The sequence below is a fragment of the Patiria miniata genome, unplaced genomic scaffold (genome assembly GCF_015706575.1).
Source record: "Patiria miniata isolate m_02_andy unplaced genomic scaffold, ASM1570657v1 HiC_scaffold_16, whole genome shotgun sequence".
In the NCBI taxonomy this organism is placed as follows: domain Eukaryota; kingdom Metazoa; phylum Echinodermata; class Asteroidea; order Valvatida; family Asterinidae; genus Patiria; species Patiria miniata.
In genome coordinates, this window is record NW_024037054.1 from 3,035,511 (window position 1) to 3,056,612 (window position 21,102).

At 38.6% G+C, this 21,102-nt stretch overlaps 1 protein-coding gene across 3 annotated transcripts in view; it reads right to left on the reverse strand.

The window, feature by feature from the left end:
• LOC119722676 (fibroblast growth factor receptor substrate 2-like) overlaps positions 1-21,102 on the reverse strand; it is a 42,209-nt gene that overhangs the window by 10,484 nt on the left and 10,623 nt on the right. Inside the window, exon 3 of one of the 3 annotated variants that reach the window (XM_038192920.1) lies at positions 8,900-9,011. The gene's annotated coding sequence lies outside the window, so the exon portion shown is untranslated. Of the gene's footprint in view, positions 1-4,290; positions 4,498-8,899; positions 9,113-21,102 lie in introns of those variants that run through there. The other 2 variants (XM_038192921.1, XM_038192923.1) reach the window with 2 other exon arrangements.

Genomic DNA, 21,102 nt, shown 5'->3' on the forward strand with positions numbered 1-21,102 from the left:
ATTGGTCAAATCAGGCATTATTGTCACATGAGGAAACTGGTCAAGAAACATTTTGGGACAAATAAAAAACTTTTTTTCTCCTTTACAAAATTCACTTTCTGCTCAAATTTTCTGCAAGATTAAACTACATGTACATGAAACATGTAGGAATGTGTGCATGACCGAACAAAATAAATGGATCCACTGAACTCCTCCATTGGTAAGTTATTCGTTGGTTTTCAGTGAGCATTTTGATTTTTAAATCAAGCAAGATACATGTCCATAAGCCCCCCCCCCCCGTCCCATCATTAAAGGTAGACTACATGAACATCATTAGCAGCTATCAAAAAAGTAACTGACAAAATTATTGTTGAAAACCTCACTTGGTTTAAAGATAGTAATGGCACTAAATTCCCTGTGAAATTATTCTTTCTGGCATGCTGCTATTTAGGAGAAACTATAAAAAAAAAAGGTCATTTCCAAAGATGCATCAAGTGACACATTTTTGGAAATTCCTGTTAGTAGTTGGTTTGTAATTCGGCGAAACAGTGAATGGGTGCATGCAAGAGTTGAAATAATGCACATGCACGTGCGTGCAGTTGCTATTATTCGTCAGTTCAGTACGTGACATTGCATAGCTGCAATCAGCTGAATGAGAACATGTCCCGGATGTTGATTTCAGGTGCAATTCAAACATGACTTGGCAACTTTTGAAATGAAACCAAGATCCTAGAATATTGTATTCTTGGAATATACAGCATTCACTGAGCTAAAACTTCATCATGTTAGTTGTTAAGCACCCATCTTTAGATTTTTAGCACTTTTGTTGCTTCAAACGAATAAAAAATGCACAAACGAAAAATTATCTACATTTGTACGATACCTTTTAAGCTTTCCATAATTTTAGTAAACAAGATTTATTTTTGCCATGTCCTTTTGTTTTATAATGCGAGTTAAAGATAGAAGTCTTATTGCCAAACTAACAAAAAGATATTTGTTGCCCTCTTGTTAGGTAGAGAAGAGAACTTCTGAGGAAAATCCACCCTGAAGGCTTTGACATTATACATGTAGATCAACAGCACAGAGTTGACAAAAGAGCCCCCTTAAATATTGCCCATGTACTGAGGTGAAACTTCATCAGGTTAGTTGTTCTGCAGCCTACTTATGTTTTTGAGCAATTAGTTGCTGCAAACAAATAAAACCCAAAAAATTCACAAAAAACAAATGCACCTACGTACCTTTAATAATGCAGAGGTGTATTGACCTCAACATTTGCCAGACTGAACGTGACAAAATGGTTTCTAATTGGTTTCTTGCTTTTATTTCTCAGTCCAAGAATTCTTAAATAAACAATTCAACGTTAATTTGACTTTCAAAAAAAAAAATGCGCATTCTTAGGAGACTGCACAACCGCTCGAAGCTTGGCTATCATATGTCAGGTGACAGCCTCAGCTGCTTCCGCCATTAAGTCAGTTGCTAAAATCCAGACCCTTAATCTGCTGCTCAGGTGTCCTTTGCATCCTTTCGACCGATCGGCGCAATCTTCAGCTGTCTGGGGGCACACAATGATCCTGAAAGGGGCCCCAGCATGTTTCTCTTCATCCAGCTTCAATAGGCTTACAATGGTACAGATGTTGTGCATGTAATGCGCGGGCTATAAGTCTCCTGGTCAATCGAAGCCAGGCGCACATGCATACACATACCGTACCGCTGCTGCTGTAGATATTGATTGAGCCGGCTCGGAGACAAGACAAACAAGGGGGGGGGGGGGGGGGAGCAGGGGAATGGCTTTTGCTTTTAAGAGAAAGACTATAGGGTATGCATCCAGGGTTTTGAACCAAGGGGCACAGGGCTGGGAATAGCGTTGGGTCGATTGCTGAGATGCAAAAGTCGGGGCAGATATTTTGGTCGGTGTTATGAAAACAAAATTATGTATTCACAGCATAGGATCATCATTCACGCTCGGGTCTTGCTGCTTACAATTAATGCACACCACATGTGTGGGTAGGCCTACACCGCGTTATGGGGAAGGTTTTTATTATTAGGCACATAAGGACCGAGTTGGGACTTTCTGCTGTCCCCACAAATACATGTACCTCGTAGAGACAAGTGAATGTCCCCACAACTACGGAACAGTGTTGTGTACCGATACCTGCACACAGTGAAATGTAAAACTGCACCAAAAAAAAACACTGTGTTTCATCATGAGAAGGAAAAAAACGGCACAACCCCAACATTCCAATTCCACACAATTGTAGCAGGAAAATTATATTTCATGGACTGACTCAAACTGAAATTCTTGACTTTCGTTCCAAAACAAATGGAAACACTAAACTTCAGTCAGTGTCAAAAAAAACCAACTTGGATGAAATGCAATGCTAATTTTAAAAACAGCCTTACAGGTTTGCTGACAGAATTTGCTTTAAAACAGATTTGCCTACTGAATTTACAACTTTACAAAATACAGTTGATGTTCTTATAAGAACTTACCAAAACTGTGGTGTACTGTATGTCAGTCACCAATGAGATTATCATGTGCAATACAAGGGACCTGTTCCTAACAAAGTTGCAGAACCTCCAAGCACAGAACAGGCTGAAACGTGACTGCGACACCTGTCACCAACTACAATCCACAATATGATTTGGCACTAGATAGAGGAATACATGCATGTATGTTGAGAGATTGGCATCGACTTGAAAGCCTAATGTCTGGGACAATGGATGAAGCCTCAGCACACGTGCTGCAAACAGGAATGAACAGCAGATAAAATGAAAGACAGCAAGGCCACTGACAATGCGAAACTCGGAACAATACTAGACATATACTAGACGTATGTAAAATGACTGGACAACCAACTCTTCTTCAGCTTCGCGAAGATGTCAAGGGAGTCTTTGCAACAAGAGACAAGAACAATTCCAATACACAAGCGTTTCATGTATAAAAAACTGTACTACACTGTATTACATTGTGTTTATTCACTGAAGAATAAACACAATTGACTGGACAATTACAACAAAATCTTCTTCAGCTTCATGCAGGTCAAGGGAGTCTTTGCAACAAGAGATAAGAACCATTCCAATACACAAGCGTTTCATACATATGTATATACATTTGTAAGCAACTGTACTACACTGTATTACATTGTGTTTATTCACTGAAGAATAAACACAATTGACTGAACAATTAAAAAAAATCTTCTTCAGCTTTGTGAAGATGTCAAGGGAGTCTTTGCAATGAGAGATAAGAACAATTCCAATACACAAGCATTTCATATACAAACAAATGTACTACATTTGTACCTCCATGTTTGTACTACACTGTATTACATTGTGTTTATTCACTGAAGAATAAGCACAATTGACTGGACAATGAAACAAATCTTCTTCAGCTATGTGTTATTGTCAAGGGCATCTCTGCAAGATAATTCCAATTCACAAGCTCCAATACACATAAGTAAATATACTGCATTGTATTACATTGTGTTTATGTACTGAAGAATCCACAAAACCATGGAGTACTCAAGCGGTTTCAGCGCAACAGGGAATAACAGGCAGGGCAGTTTGGGGCAGTACAGTGAATAATAGCCATTCAAAAAACGTTTACAGAATATGAACGTCAATTGCTAAGACAATATTAAACTACTGTACAGTATGTAACTACCGTAATTTGCTTAATATTTTTGCACTGCCTTTTAGAAAATAGAAAAGTTCTCCACGGTCAGATCCTATCTAAATATGTACAACATGTTGGCAATCTGGTGAAGTAGAACTAAGAAGTAAAAGAAAATTGAAGAAATTCCCGAAAAGACAATAAATCCGAAGAGAGAAGAAAAACAATCTGCATTCTGTGCATTGTTGAAATCACTGATTATGTTAGCTAGCATGCCTACCCACTTATTTTTGTCAATAAAATTAAAAGGGTAATATACAAAATGCCATTTCATTACATAGGCCCTGTATACACATATCAATTGTACAGAATACAGTTCACGTGTACATCTTAAAAAATCTAGTGTTTACTAAGCCGCAGACAACAAATTTCATTTAACTTCTCAGACAGTACTCACATATGATGACATCACAGAATATTTTTCACACTAGTTGTTTCAATATGAACACACCTTTTATTAAAGAGCAAATGTTTGAAGGTACATACCCACAAAAAAAACAATGATCCACCCACTTTGAGGGTCAGTGTATTGAACCATTGAACACATTTCAATCAATCTCTCATCATTCCCGGAAACCAAAACACAAGATTTCATAACTTTTCTTTTTATCCACAGGACGTGCCGAGATGAAAGAACTCACCTTGAATTCCTAACACCGACAACACCACAATGAGATCCAACACGAACCAGTTCTATTTGCAGATTTTCTTTTCCCATCAACAGCAGAACAATTACTGTGTAGTCCCGCAACAAGGCCAATCAAAGCTGGTTACATAACCTAACCTTGCGTGTTGACCAATGCTGCAGCATTCATGTGTTTGTGTGACTGCCATGCACATGCAACCTTGGCGCCCGCTTTTATAAAGCTCTCAAATTTTTTTGAGTCACACCTGTGACTCTTCCATTTTTCGGCAACGGGGGTGTTGTTATTGCGGCTGAACTGGAGGGGATGTTTTGTTGGATTATGAAGGCAATTGCACGTGATTATCAGCCAGGTAATTTGTTTTAGGTGCAAGGTTTTTATTTTAAAAGAACACCATAATATTAGTCTTTTGTCATTTTTTTCTGAGGCCTTGTTGTTTTCTTCTTCTTTTTTTAAAACTTGGCTAGGAGAGGGAATTTTAATTTTGGAAGGGGTATCACTAACCACATTTGGAGTATTCGTATTACTGAAAGGAAATGTACAACATTTGCTTTTGCTGTAATTTTCAGAAATAAATGGATTTGGAGGAATAGTATGTTAAAGCAAATATTGTTACACTGACTTGTTTCACATCTTGGGTTCGTAGATGCTGGAAAACCAAGAAAACCAATCATGTTCTTGTAGTCTGGTTCCCTGACCCTTAAGATGAAAGGAAGCATTTTATAGACATTGCCGAATTATAAGGTCAGAGAATCAGTCTAGCTGGCTTGTACCCCCCTCACAGGTGTGTAGTCAATTGCAAAGAAAATAAGGAATTTACTGAATATGAAAAAGTAGGAGCAGTTTTTGAAAAAAAGCCAGTTTTTTCCAATGCTGGTCGGCCGACCAAAGCATTTCGTGGTAATTTGATAATTTTTTTTTGATGTTGGCAAAGGTTGTATCTTCCCTTTAAAAGCTTGTCAATAAATTGAAATGTGACTAATTTAAAATGGAGGATTTATACTTTATGTGTACATGAATATAGACGTGTGGGCATTTTTTCATTTGACATTACGCATACATGCAAAGGCATATGGGCTCATTTCTATATCATTCCTTCCTCCATGGTATTATGTACCAAAAAACCATACCATCTTTCAAGGAAATAATTTAGAACATCAACATTTTTAACTTCATGGTATTTAAGGATAATCAACACAGATCAAGTATACTGTTTTTTCTTTAACAGGAAGTGATATAAATAAATGTACTCAAATTTCAAAATATCTTGACCTTCACATCCCGATTTGGATGGCTGCAGTACAATGGGCAGTATATTGAACACCGGTTACGTGGGCTGAACGTCGCACATGGCTCGTCGCCCGTGGCTCACGTGGATTTTCGTGAACGTGCTCCGCACAGTAATTTGGTTAATCGTCAGAGAACAATGCCACGCTGAAAGGCTGCACCCACGCACACAGCGGTAAACAGATAAGGGCAATGTCAATTTGAAGCTGCTTTTTCGCCATGCTATTTTCGCCGGAGTTTCACCCTGACAAAACAGACTTTGTTTTTGAAATTGCTACTTTTCTAGCAATGCAAATATGTTCACATTTGAATGCGACATCAGACACCGTAAAAGACCCTCACTTAAATAATTATGGGTTATTGACTTTAAAAATTTTGAATTCTTTACAGCTTGACAATTATTCCAGCATATCTTTCTGTGCAAAAGGAACTCAAAACAAAGGGGTTATTTTCAGAGGCTTGAAAATGGCAGAAATAGAAAATGCCTGAAAATTTAAAAGCTTTGCTGTTGCAAAGTGTGTCCAATTGAACCCTCATATCAATGTTGCCCAATGTAAACAAATAAGGTTTTTGTCAAACAAAAACATTCCATACTTTAATCCTTATCCATTTGGTACAGCAACATGCCTCGATACTGATCAAGATTGTGGAAGCCAAACACTGCACCAGTGATAAAAGTTGAGGAATTTGTAAATACTGGCATCCACTTGTAATTGTTTTTCGTTGGGGAAAAAAATCAAAGTTGTAGTATACATGTTTCACCTTTTGAGATTGGAATAAAATGCAACTCAAGTATCACACAGGGCTGTCTAAGAGGGGTTTTGGGTGTGTCCCTTAATTTTTTTTTCATTTTTGGTCGTCAACTTTGTTTATAATGCAGCTGCTAGGCTAGTTACCGATGAAAATTCAAACACATACATAATGTACAGTATCACCGGTTTTGCATCAACTACATTAGCTGCCAGTGAAATTGCGTATAGATTTAAAAAATACTTCTTTTTACTTTTAAAGTTTTAAATGGTCTATCCATGGAGGAAGGAATCCGCCACAGTACATCAGTGATCTTGTTACATGTAGTGTGAAGAAAATGTCGGCAAATTGTTTAAAAGGTAAAGGTATCCCATAGCCATTATTGGCCGTAGGGGCAGTGGGATGTTAGAGGTCCACTGTGTCTTGGGCGCGGCATATGAGTGGCAGGGCCCAGTCCTCTCCTCTCGCCGTCTTACCTTCCCTGAACGAATCAGGTACCCATTTTACTGTTGGGTTGTCAGAGAGAGTTTTCCAGTTTTTGGTCCGAATGGAATTCGAACCGCTAACCTTCCATAGCCCCACACTCTAACTGCTCGGCTACAAGGCCTCTATATTATACACTGTTTCTGTTCCAACAAAAAAGTGTTTGGAAATTCCTAAGTGTCGAGTGTTAAAAACACTGGGGGTAGATGCTTTTCATCAGCATCCCCAGAATTATGCAATAAGTTGCCTGCTGACATTCAATATTCACGTGCAAAGTACGCACGACTTCCTGAATTGTGCCAAAGCTATTAGCCACAGCATTTTCGCTTGAGCGTCAGGCGTCATCGGCACGCGAATACGTTCGAATTGAACTTGCGATGGTCTCCCAGACTAATCCCCAACCCCAAAAACTTTGGATCATGCGAAATACGCAGTGGATGGATTGGGAACCAGGTCTCCCCCAACTCTTCTTTTCTGGCCCTTGAAGGAGTACTTGTGCACAGAGCCATTGGAGAACAAATTCCAGTTTTGAATCAAAGACTACATAAAATTCCAGCCATATTTTTTTAGGTCAACTCAATGCACACTATATACACCAACGACACATCCTTTCTAATTTTCTCATTTGGAAACAAATTTGTATGCCACTGTGGACAGCACCCGGACCAGACAGACAATTTGATAGCTCTTGTTTGTCCACATAATATGTCTGTCCTTCTGCAGTAAATGGCCGCTACATAATAATACACAAGGTTGGTAATGGCATATTGTGTTGTTTTGTCCTTCAGTTCTTTGTACGCCTGAAATTCAGTTATTTATGGAAGACTGGCGCTACGCCATGTGAGCCATGCAATTTGTTTAGTTCAGTGTTATGTAAATATTTGTCAAGCCAGCCCTGACTAAATGACTGAAATTAGCTTGCACAGATTTTGCAATTGTACAAGATGCGAAGACAGAAAATGAAAATAAGTATCTTGAAAACAAGAAGTTATGTTCTGTGAAAAAAGTACACGTGTACACGTACAATGTGTCTCAAACATCTAAAATTACCAGTATAGAGGTAAAGTAGGACCTGCGTTGCGTCATGGATACGCGTGGGAGCATCACACGTAATGCACACAAAAAATACACCTGAATTATTAATTAGGCCGCAAATAATTTCAACCTTTCTAAATAAAATATTCCTCAGCTCAATGTGGACGGATTTTTTTTTTTTTTTGGTGTCTCATTCAAAAGCAAATAACTTTTGTATTGCTTTTAAATGAGCGATTAAAAAAAACCAAAATATTTTAGGGGGTGAAACTCTAAAATTGCAAACTCAGGTCAGAGGGAAAATAACAATCTGCCATAAACAAAGCGGAAAGATCTGAAATGGGCTTGTCTGATTTTTGAAGCTTTACCCCTTGTTAACTACATCTGACACACTGATTCATCAGGTTAGTACTTTTTACTCCCTACCTCAGAGTATAGTTTCTACTTTCACAAATTGTGTCAAAATCGGACCCATATCGGAAATTCACACTTTTCTTCAAAGTTCTAAGGACGCAAACACCCACACTAATTTTGGAGGAAGACTAGTCTTTTGTGATTTACAGAATGCATAAATTATACCGTCTGCTTTATGGGAATTGTTCTGTCATGTCTGGGGTCACGAGTGGGGCATTTTGATCAGTCACGTGTGTGACATTTTGTAATTAAACTTATGCTAATTTATGCTCGGAAAGACAAACCTATGACACATCTTAAGAAATTTGCGTGTTTACTTACTATCAACACTGGTGCACACAATAATCATCACATCAAATTATTTTTTTCTCCAAAAACTAATTTAGTTTCAATTTCTGAAGAATCGCTAAAAAAAACCCCATGATATAGCCTAGTTCAACCATCAAATGCAACCTAGACAACGATGCCAACAAATACTGTACACAATATTTATATTCATTACATAGAATAACTTCAATCAGTCATTCACAAGGATGGCTGTCCCTGCTTATCACCAAATGACCTTGAAAATCTAGCGCACAATTAATACTCTCTTCTTCTGTGAGAGTAGATGGAAAAGAAAACTGCAACATTTACTCACCTCAATATGATAACAAGCGGTCAGCCGTTGACCATGTTGACTGCTAACATTCCTTCCACAACTCAGACAGGTAACTTGAAGAATGCAGGCTCTCCCAGCAATCTGTCTTCTCCTACGCACAAAAAAATCATACTGGAGAACATCAATGCATGTGATGTGGTGGCGACAAAAAACAACGATATGCACGTACTGCAGCATCACTTCACTTAATTCAGAGAGCTAGGCCAAAGACCTTTAAGACTAGTCCGGTGCCATCCCTCCCTCAGTACAAATCTGATGCAAGGAGATGTGGGCAACAAGACCGGTGCTAACCAAGACGCCACAAGGCCACATGAATAATTCATCAAGGCTGGACTGATTGCATCAAAACACAGTGGGAGAGTCCATTTGCCAATAGGGGAATTTTAGAAAGATGAGGGGAAGGTGGAACAGATAAAAAACAAGTCAGCATCCTGCCCGTCGTTGCTCATTGTTTGCTGCATCTTTGGAGCACACAATGTCTCTGGTCAATCATTAACCCTCCAACTATTTAAGAGGTCACAAACAGTCAAAATTTTCTTCCTCACCTCCTGGCATACTGTGTACAAACCAATGGGGGTCTTGACCAATATTGACCCGAGTAATAACAAGGCTCACAATGCACGTTTATGCAAAATGGAAATAATTACCTTTTGATAAGCATATTAAGATGTTTTTGCATGTTTATTTTGACACTTATTACTGCAGAAGTATCTACTGAATCATAAAGGAAGCCTTACACCTCAGTTGCTCTTTGTGCATTTTGTCTCACTGAAGCAACAAAATTGTTCAAAACCTAATGCTTGAATGTGAATTACCGTTATACCAGTACTATAAAGCAGAAAAGGTGTATTTGTGGACAAGCATTACATTCACTGTGTGGACTTCCGAACAAAGGATGTCCACATAAACCAGGTGGCAGTGACGTTGTGTGGACTTGCCCACGTCCACACAAGGTTTTCCCCTCTCTGGAAAACAGGTTTAGAGGCATTTTTGGGTAAGGTTTATCAGTGGCAAAATGAAGAGAAACACTAAATGGAATCATAGAAAAAAATTGGGTTGAACGAGTTTTCACAGTTTGAGAAAAATGATTTTTTTTCACTGGTTTTCCTTAACTACACGAAAACAAAGGAATGTCCACACTAGGTGTGTAAAACAAACATGGGTGTGTATTTGTGAGTTTGTCTTACAGTCACTATGTGGACATGTGAACAACAGATGTCCACATAATGCAGGTTGTGTTGACGTTATGTGGACTAAGCCATGTCCACATAACGTTTCGCCCTCTCTGGAAAACAGGTTTAGAGGCATTTTCGGGTTAGGGTTATCAGTCACAGAATGAAGAAAAACATTCAAGGAAATCAAAGAACAAATTGGGGGTTGAAAGAGTTTTCACAGTTTAAGTAAAGTTATTTTTTGTACCGAGTTTTCTTAACGACACAAAAACAAAGGAATGTCCACATAGCATATGTAAAACAAACATGGGTGTGTATTTGTGTGTACTGTTCAGGAGTTGCTCATGCAAATTATAGGCTGCTATGGTGGATGCACGTTCACTTTACTCATGCAAATTATGCTGCTAAGTTAATTGATCGTCCCCACGATGGGAGATCCCCCGCGAGGCTGGGACTCACCCACGAAGCTACCTCTGCAATGCAGCAGGCGAGGCGAAGTAAAGAAAACATACATGTACATGTATATATATGCACGACATTGTGGGTCTTGTTATGGAATTTCTGTTGCTATACATTTTCACTTAAGCCACGGATTTCCTCATCAAAATCGGAAGGTGCGTTTCTGGGTGATTACCAATGTTTCTACGTGCCTTTAAAGCTATAGTCCATCATTTGTAATTAGTGCATTTTGTTCGTTTGAAGCAACAAAAGTGTTCAAAATCTAATGAAGGATACTGGACAACTTACTTGATGAAGTTTCAGCTCAGCTTCAGCTTCATATTCCGAGAAAAACAGCAATCTAGGATCTCAATTTCAAATCAAAAGTTGCTAAATCATGTTTCGAATTGTTTTGAATGGCAGCTTTACGCGATGCTACGCACTGATCCAACGAATTATAGCAACCGCGCGCGCCTGTGCGTCGTTCCAATGCTTGTGCGCGCTGCGCCGAATAACAAAACGAACAACTAATTTAAATTTTCCTACGGTGCTTCTTAAGAAGCACCGTTGGAAATGCCTTCTTTCGTTGATTTCTTCAAAATGAGAGCTTGCCAGAAAGGATAATTTCACAGGGAGTTTAGTCCCCTTACTATCTTTCAACCAGTATGTTTTTCAACAATAATTACGCCGGTTACTTTTTTGGATAGCTGCAAATGATGGACTCGGGTTTTAAGAGAAACCTGCTAAATTGTCTTCTTCTTCTTCATTCATTTATTTTCATGATGACTGGGCCCAACTGTCCCTGTCGAGCATGGTGTTGGAAAGAGATGGACCACTCATTATAAGCATTAATTTCATGACATTTGTCTTACTGGGGGCATTGTAACTGTCTTGGCAAATGCCAATACTGCAGCACCTACAGGCACAGGTTTATCAACTGAACTTATAACAGCTAACAGTCCTGAATCCTCCAATTATAATATTATTTTGTACACCCCCTAGGGAGTTTGGGTATGATAAATATTTAACATGACATACAGATCCTTGTCATTTGATTGGTGGAGCTCACATCACATGACATTCATTATTGCTCCCATCACGCCAGGGCTAAAAAAAATCCCATCCTATTCAACAGTTAGGATCATCCCTGTTCCATGGCACGGTATTTGTGTGCAAATGCATGCTGATGTGCGCGTTGAGCCCAAGAGCCTTGTTCCCAAGAGCCACTAGCTAGCTACAGACATGGGTTCAAACATTTCATAAAGTGCTGGTTTGGAAAAGAAAAATACATTTCCCACCAATTTTGTATTGAAATAGAAGTTCATTTAAACTGCAAATCAAATAGCAAGGATCTATATGTCAGTTATATAAAACAACTAGGGGGGCCTATTGAGTTGCTTTAAATTGTGAAAGGGGAGGAATATTTTCGCTCGGTAAAATCTGGACTTTTTCATTTCACTCGGCTTTGCCTCGTGAAAATAGTCCTGGCTCTTTGTAAATTATTTTTCATTCTTCTATGAATATGATCATCCTGGATTTCTTTCCAAATCAGAGTAAACAACAAATCCTTGAGTAAAACAAAAACATTAAAAACTAGTGCTACAGAGAACAACCCTAGAAACGGGAATGGAATGTGCCGTCCAGTTTTCATCTTTCGGAGGCCCGCTCGCGCATTAAGAGCACTTAATTATTTTGGCCCAGGCATCCAAGGTACCATGATAGCTAGCATTGGTGATGACACATATGCACGCGTGTGCACGGTCACGTGCACGTACAGACTCTCCTGTGTAATACCCCGAAAATATCGCTAACGTAATCGCAGATCTTGCAGGGCCGAGCCGGTTCCCCTGATGACGGTTACCGGCATGGTAACTATGAGCAACGGGAGGTGGATAGCCGATAAAGAGAACAGGACTTGTCTTTTTTTTTCCTCTCTTGTATAAATGTCACAAGATGTGATGATTATGATGGAACAGATATTAAATGTAGATGCTTTGGGAAAATAAAAAAACAAAAAAGGAACATAAAAAAAATTTGGCCTGGAAGATTCTGGAATCACGATTCGGGGGAGAGATGTTAATTACCAGATTCTGATTAGAGAAACTGATATTATCTAATGGTTTCCAAGTAAAATGCATCAAAGTGGAGTTAATTCATTGAAATGAACATTTTAATTTTAGGGGCGGGAGACAGATAATTGAAATGGAGAATATTGAAACGTTATACGGTGAACAACTTGATACTCAATCACCAAGTTTTCAGAAGTTGCAAAAAATATCATGAATATATTGCACAAAATCTCAGCAATTCACACAAAATCATTAAAAACACAATATTTTTGTTTTGAAAACCTGTTTTTAAGAAAATTATAAATTTGCATTTTAAACTGTGGTACCCATATGATACATGTATGTGTTTTTTCTTCTAATTCAATAATGGAACACTTTTTGGGAGAATGTGCTCTTTTAGGCTCGACAACTGTTTAAAGGGATATTACCGCCTGGAATCCTTGAAAATCTTATGTTTTGGATTGTTTACTTATCCTAGATTTCAAAGGCTGGTTGAAAGGCAACTAACCTAATGCCTTGCAGTTTACCAAAGTTTACCGTGGTACACGTTGTGTGTGTCACACATTATACAGATAGCACCGTCGGAAAAATCGTCTGTCCATCAGCAAATTTGCAGGGATGAAGAGCGCCACTTCTTGTCCGATAGTGTCAATGATTGTTCGGTTTGTAACAGTGCCCCCTACCAGAAGATTGTGCCCCCCCCCCCTTCAATTTTCCGGAGGACGGAAGGCCGGTGCAAATCCTGTTTACCTTTTACCACGGATGGTCCGTGAATTTATAAGCGAGACAAACATTATATTTACAACGGGCGAACAAAACCCTGGTTACGCAACTGAATGTAAGACATCATGTGGAATTTCCGTCACCAGACCTTTACAAAAAAGCAAAGAAATGTACTACATGAGATTTTTGTGCAATCTGGCCAAATGTGCATCATACCCCACACACCGATAATTACGCACGCTTCGTGACATCAGGTTTGTATTTGAAAATGTCCCTTACTTATTCTCGTGCAGCACGTCGTCGGTCTGAATTGGCGTCACAAATCCTCTTGCTCGGAATGGGATCTTATTTGTCCAGAAGGATCTGGTGATTCGGGCAGCATCGTAAACACGGTGGGCTGATTTAAACGCGATATCGTTTTTCAATTCATGAAATGGTTCCCCCTGGCGCGTGCATGACCGACTCTGCATAAATGATTGCCCGATTTGATGCAGTTGACGTTTGATGTGGTTTATGAAAAATTCATAAATGTCAGCTTTAGAAATGACAAGATAATGGGAAAAAAAAACAAAAAAACAAAACAAGGTAGAAAGAAAATGTTTCATTTGCAATTCATGATAAAAATGCAACTAGTTCACAAATGTTAAATCTAAAAAAAATTCAATATGCTTAATACACTTAGGCCTATCTCATAATTTTATACAGTAATTTATTTGACCTATTCCTAAGAGTATGTACACAAAATATTTGATTCTTTTTTTTGTTTATAAAAATCACTCACTGCAAATGGAGAAAATGTCATTGGTAGGTCATGAAAGGTCTGGCACAGCTTTTCTCAGTACATTTAACATTCGTGAATGCCGTATTTATGCAGAAAATGGGGTTTTCCACCTAAAGCAAACACAGTGAAGACGTGTCTGATTACTTAGGGGGAAAAATATTTACCGATGGTCGGCTTGAACAAACTGCGCGCTCTCGCTGAGAGATACGTCACGAGACGGTAGAAAAAAGGGCAATCGCCAAATCACGTCACAGCGGTCGGTGAAAGTGCGGCATTTTGGGCAGGGAGTGTTTGCAGAATGCCTCGTGTGACTAAAACGGGAACGGTTGTCAACAAAGGGTGACAGTGGGGTGCTCCATTCTTAACTTTTTTTGTTTCTTGAATCTAAGTACTAATGTACTGTTGCCATGGTAATATGAGGAATTCTGGATGTGTTGTGCACGCTGAAGAGAGATCTTTGTGTCAAAATGTATATATACAGGGTGGATAAAAAAAAATGAAACCGAGATATTATTGCTAATTGGAACAGAAGTAGGGCACATATGAATCAAAGGGAGATATCCTCTGTTAGGGTCGAATCTCCTCTTTAAGATGACACCCTGGTCATGTCATTACATTCATGGTTGACTGAGCAGTGACCAATTTTATGACAGGTTCTATTTAGAGGCTTGGGCCACTTTTTCAATTGTGGTTTTTGTGGTGTCATTTGTCACAGAGTGAAAGGCTATGGTTGCCAATCAAGGCAGGTGGGGGAAAAAAGTGATTTCACCATGAAAAGTGGCGCAAGTCTCTAAATAGACCCTTGCATAAAATTGGTCCCTGCTCAGTCAACCGTGAATGTAATGACATGATCAGTGTGTCATTTTAAAGACGAGATTCAACCCTAACAGAGGATATCCCCCTTTGATTCACATGTGCCCTACTTCTGTTCCAATTAGCAATAATATCTGGGTTTGTTTTTTTTTTAATACGATGTACAATTGTACATATATACAGAAAAAAATCTTTTGTTTAGACTTGTATATTAAAGTATATTCTCTATTTTTTAAAAATTTTATTAAAAATAATTCCATTATTTAGAATTCCATTCAACAGAAGAGGCCAACATTCAACGTAACAAAAGTCAACATTCACCAATTTTTCTGAAGTAATATCCACCGTCTTTTTTCAAAAACACAAAACCAGATATTCAGTTTTCCTTAAATACTGTATCCTTTATTGTACTTGTCAGAAGTAAAATGGATGTTTTCAGTGAAGTTTTGCACTGTTATTTAGTGCACAGGGTGAGTAAAAAAAAACGAAACCCAAATGTCGGGACCATTGTTTTAGTGAAGTTCTGCATGTAGCATTTTCGAAATCTAGGATATGAAAGCCCAATTCATTTACCTTTCTTTTAGTACAAGAATCATTCAAATCACTCATGTACTTTTCAAATTACAGAGTTTTAAACACAACTGCCGTTTTAAGGTTCTGTCCACGGATCACAAAAAAGTTCAGTGTTCTTTCAGCAAAACGAAAACAAATCACATAAGGATATGTGTGTGAATTGTTTTCATTTTGCTGAAAGAACACGCACTTTTTTGTGATCCGTGGACAGAACTTTAAAACGGTGGCTGTGTTTAAAACTCAGTAACTTGAAAAGTACATGAGTGATTTTAATGATTCTTGTACTAAAAGAAAGCTTATGAATTGGGCTTTCATATCCTAGATTTTGAAAGTGCAGAACTTCACTAAAACAATGGTCCCGACATTTGGGTTTCGGTTTTTTTTACTCACCCTGTATTTTTTTAGTTTGCAGGTTGAATTTAAAGGGAATATACATCATTTGCTTTTGCTGTAATTTTCAGAAATGGATGGAATTGGGGGGTTGGAAATATATAGCAAATATAGTTACACTGACTTTTTTGAGGTTTTGGGTTCGAAAATGCTATAAAAACCAAGAAAAACAATCATTTTCCTGTAGTCTGGTTCCCTGACTCCATTTAAGAAAAAACAGAGCAGTTTACATACATTGGGGAATTGTAAGGTCAGGGAACCAGTCTAGCTGGCTTGTACCCGTTCATAGGTGTGTAATCGATTGCAAACAAGTGCGATGGTCAACTGGGGCCAGTATTTGAAAAAAGCCAGTTTTTTCCAACGCTGGTCGGCCGATCAGCGTTGGAAATTGATACAAAAATACCACTTTTCTTGAAAATGACTTTATACCAGGTGCCATGATTTTACAGGATGCTTTACACTGTCATTCACTAACAGTCCAGCAAGGTATTTCAAAATGATTTGGTAGTTTTATTTTTTGATGTTTGCAAATGTTGTATTTTCCCTTTAAATTAGCCAGTTCATGCTTTGTGCAAACACGAAATGAATATGATATATCAGGAAACGTCCGCTGAGAAATCTGCCGGAGTTGAAATATGACGTTCACCTTTTGTGAATTTGCAGCGCGACTACTTGCTGTGAATACATGCGCTCACTTCGCTTTCACGCCAAGTATCAAACGGCCTCCGAGCTTCTGAAACTTTTGTCCAGAAGGCGAAATGTAACATGAATCTCAAAAGACTCTTACCTACTATTCACAGCAGACGTATTATTATTTCACTGGGTTCGATAACCGACGGTGCAAAGACTCTAAGAGGTGTCATGAGAGAAAAAAAATACTCCACGTTTTCCATGAATGATGGGCAAGCAGCTATATCGTATGACATCTATGTGACTTCCGTGTGGAAAAGATTCATTTCAGAGGGGCGAACTATCACTGAGGAATAGACATGTTGCAAGTTTTTGTCTGCGATAAATATTGGCGCATATTTGGCATAGTAATTCCCCACCTTTATCTGTGTAAGAAGTCTTCCAACGTTGACATATTACATACAATCATATTTTGTCTATTTTGGGGATCAAATCACCCACATTAGCAATCCTTCGCCTAATTTTTAGCCCAATTTACGGACACCTCATTGGTTTTTTCCCCCTTTTTTTCTGGGCTAATTATCATGATATTATCATTGTTCTCATTATTATCCATATCATTTTATTAGGGTAACTGCTCCAGTAAGTAACTTTGTGAATTTGAAGCTCATCAGGTTTGGGAAGACTACTTGATGATATCTTGGGAAAAGGTAACTGCACACAACTTTAGGGTATAATGGTAGCGGCCATTTTGGATCTTTCCTATGTCCTCATAATTATCCAGTGACTTAGGCCTACATGTTTTAGAAAATCTTATTTAAGTAAGGATATATATATACATGTAAGTAGAATCCCCAAAATTTACTTTTTCAAAAAATATGTAGGCCTATACCCAAACATGGGAATGAATATATTACACGGCAGGTATTTATGCAAATAAGGCACCCTTCCTGAACAAATTTCAGGTGTCAACCCTTCTAAATTTCTTCTCTAGGGCTATAAGAATCTATCTGCCATAAGCTTGGTGCTTTGGACCAGTCGGTCACGATTCAGACCATAAGCCACCTGACTAACAGAAGAAGTGTAGGTTCTGCTGGTTGTTCCAACAACAAAATGAGTTTATAATCCAGGGTACTTCCATACCTTTCGAGTTAATAATGTTACAAGGCCTGAAAGAAGTAAATTTTTGAAAGTTGCGATGATTTTTTTTAATAGAAACTATGGAACTTACAAGGGGCATTTTCCAGCTAATAAAAAAAGAGTTTTTATAACCACATTTTGAAAACACATCATGTACATGGTATACAAGCAAGAACCCAAGCTGCCAAATGATACTTGCTAACGAGACCATGCGTATCTTTTTAAAACTTGAGACCGGTTTTCCGACCCTCTGCCGATACTGTTTCCAATTCACTTCCCCCACAAGCGTGTAACATTCAGGATGACGGCAGGAATTGAGTGTGAGCCGATCGCCACTCGACATGGATACCGGGCCTCTGGTTTCTACTTGCTAGTCATGAGTGCGCAAACTTCCTGCGTTAGACCCCACTTCCAGGATGTTCACCGCACGGGTTCCAACAGCAAAAGCAAGACAAGCTAAGTATCTTACTGGATCAGGTTTTACACTTATTTCAAAAATAAGTAGTCTAACATGATACAGTGTACCTGAATTGACCTGTACTGTGAACGGTTCAGCAATAATAATGTGGTGCTTATACCGGTATGTACTTTTTACCAAAGGTCTCAAAGCGCTTCACAATTTGGGCGATTCACAATGCAGTGCGCCACCAAGAGTTTGCCATGGAGAGTCAACTTTTCAAGTTTACGGTCGACAAAACATGGCCAATTTGAATGAGTGTCAGTAGACAATTTGAGCTAATTTGTTATAGATTGGGGCATAGCATTCTGCCGCCTTATCAAAAATTACCATATTGATACAAAGAAAAGAAAAGGGCAAACATATACTTGAATCATATGCTTATGAAACTACTGACCGGAAAAACGAACAATTTCAAATGTCCCGCGCTGCAAATTTGTCGACCATCTCCCACAATGCACTGGGAAAAATGAACTCTCTGTGGCAAACTCTTGGTGGCGCACTGCATAGTGAATTGCCCAAATTATTACCCCTGTTCATCAGGCCATGAGACCAGTTTCTGCAGCAGCTCGAGATCAGCGCATTCTGGTCTCTACCCTCACAGGTAAAAGAATGAAATCAAGCAAAAGGATGAAATCCCCCAAAAATCTCAACCACTTTCGTTTTCCAGACACCATTAGGTTTTTCCTCCCTCCTTCATGAAAACACTTATTGACTTGGCAAAAACACCAAAGCATGAAATTTTGAGAAAAAAAAGTACCTAAAAGACATAATGGAAGCTACATGTAGGCACAATAAGTACATATAGTACAGTCCAAACCTTTTCAGCATCCAGTTTTCAAAAATATCTTTAAAATTGTTTTTTTTTTTTGTAGAACTTCAATGCCGAAACTCATGAAAACAACATTTATTGACTTGGCAAAAGCCCCAAAGCATAAAATTTTGAAATAAAAAGTACCTAAAAGGCATAGCGGAAGCTAGGTGCAATAAGTACATGTAGTACACAGTCCAAACCTTTTCAGCATTTAGTTTTCAAAAAGATCTTTAAAGTTGTTTTTATTTTTTAACTTCAAATGCGGAAACTTTCCCTTATCATGTACCGGTAGATACCCATTTGCACAATTTTTATTTTATTTTTTTAATTTTATTATATTTCAGCCACATCCAACAGCGCAAGCACCAATAACAGGATGGATAAATGGAGAGAAGACAATGAGAAGAAGTTACAGTTTTAGAAGTGGGAGGAAAAGCCCAGAAGAATACTCTAGGGGAAACCCACGGAATCAGGCAGGGACTGAAAACCCAATCCACATATTGGCCCAGGCAGGATTCAAACCCAGGTCACAGCGGCGGAAGGCGAGGAAAGTACCACTACGCCAACCTGACTCCCCTAACTCACAAGCAGTCTTAATGCAGTAGATGTAGAAATAAACTCAGCCATGGTGACAAACTGACAATATCTAGTGCTGTGCATTTTTGAATAAATTAGTACATAGATGTATGTATGTTTGATTACTGGACTTGATGGAATATATTATTCAAATATTTTTAAAGGGCTGATCAAGTTTTACACATGCCGTTCCAAACTGGCCACTGATATAGGGATTTGTGTGCACCTGCACGGCTTGTTGAAAATTGGCAAAGAGCTTACAAATTAAAATAATGAATAAGAACATTAAGTTTGTATCGATATATTTTTTGAGGTAGAGGAACAGCTGATATTTAAAATTATTTTATTAAAAAGAAGTTTGAGCTAATATTCCTCAAAGGTGTAAAGTGGATTTTAACAAAAAATGTGGCATTTGAAAAACAATAAAACAACGCAATTTACAGGTAGGCCTATATAATTATGAATTAAAAAGAACTGCCTCTAAAATATTAAATTTCTAGAATTTTTCTTAAAATGCAGGGGAAAATATGAAAGTGATAAAATTAAACGAAAATTTTTTTATGAATCGAAATTAGTGAAAGAATGTGAAAGACAACACTTTCTAATTAAATTGTCAAGGGCTTTTGGTGTTTACATCTAGCCTATTTTCCATTTTTAGTGGCCAAAAAATGTAAATAAAAACTCTACAAATTCAATAAGTGCATTTAAGTTGTTTATCAGTTCGCTATCGGGCAACGGGGCAAGGGGACAGCCACAGGCAATGAAAGGGGGGGGGGGGGACACAAACAGCCAGGCATTAGCAATCCATCACGGAGCCCCATGATGACACATCAGACTGATGATATGCGGGCCATCATATGAGTAAGCCACCGAGCCTAATATAAATCTAATCAAGATTATGAAGGTTAAAGCCAGTAGAATGATTCTGACCACTGTGGGCTACCCTGGGAGACAGGGCAGTACCATTTTAGAACGGGGAGGGGGACAGGGGAAGGGTTCGGTGATAATTAGGGATGTGACACTGACAGGGTTTAACATTTCAGTTACAAAAATGAACCGAACAGAACTTGGCTTTAGAACCTAGTCAGGCCCCAGAAGTTTAACAGCTGGAAAGTTCAGGACATGATTTATACTCAGTGACACTCATTCAACCAGTAATTCTGTCTGTCGGTATTCTCATTCAGTCATTCAGTCAGTGACTCCGTAGAAAGTCCCTTCGGTCCAGCAAAAATTTAACTATAGGGCCTATGTAACAAAATTTTCCTGACTGTTGAAATGGTACCTAAATTTGTTCACCAGTTGATCATTCACAAAGTAAGCATGCACCCGAGAAGCGACCGAGCCGCCTCCCACACGAAACAGGTTGCCACCTACATTTTAACCCCCCCCCCCACCCCACCCCATACAGTGTGTATTTGCCTACAATGGGACCCCTATTGTCCCTCTTTTGTTTGTACTTAAACTTTTTAGGAAAGACCTCCCATATGTTTTGTATACGATCGCCAAATTGGGGACCTTCGGGAATTGGGGACCCTATTGTCCTCTATTGTTCAACGTCCCCTATTGAATGCAGAAAATCAAGGATTTTCTATTGTTCCTCTTCCCT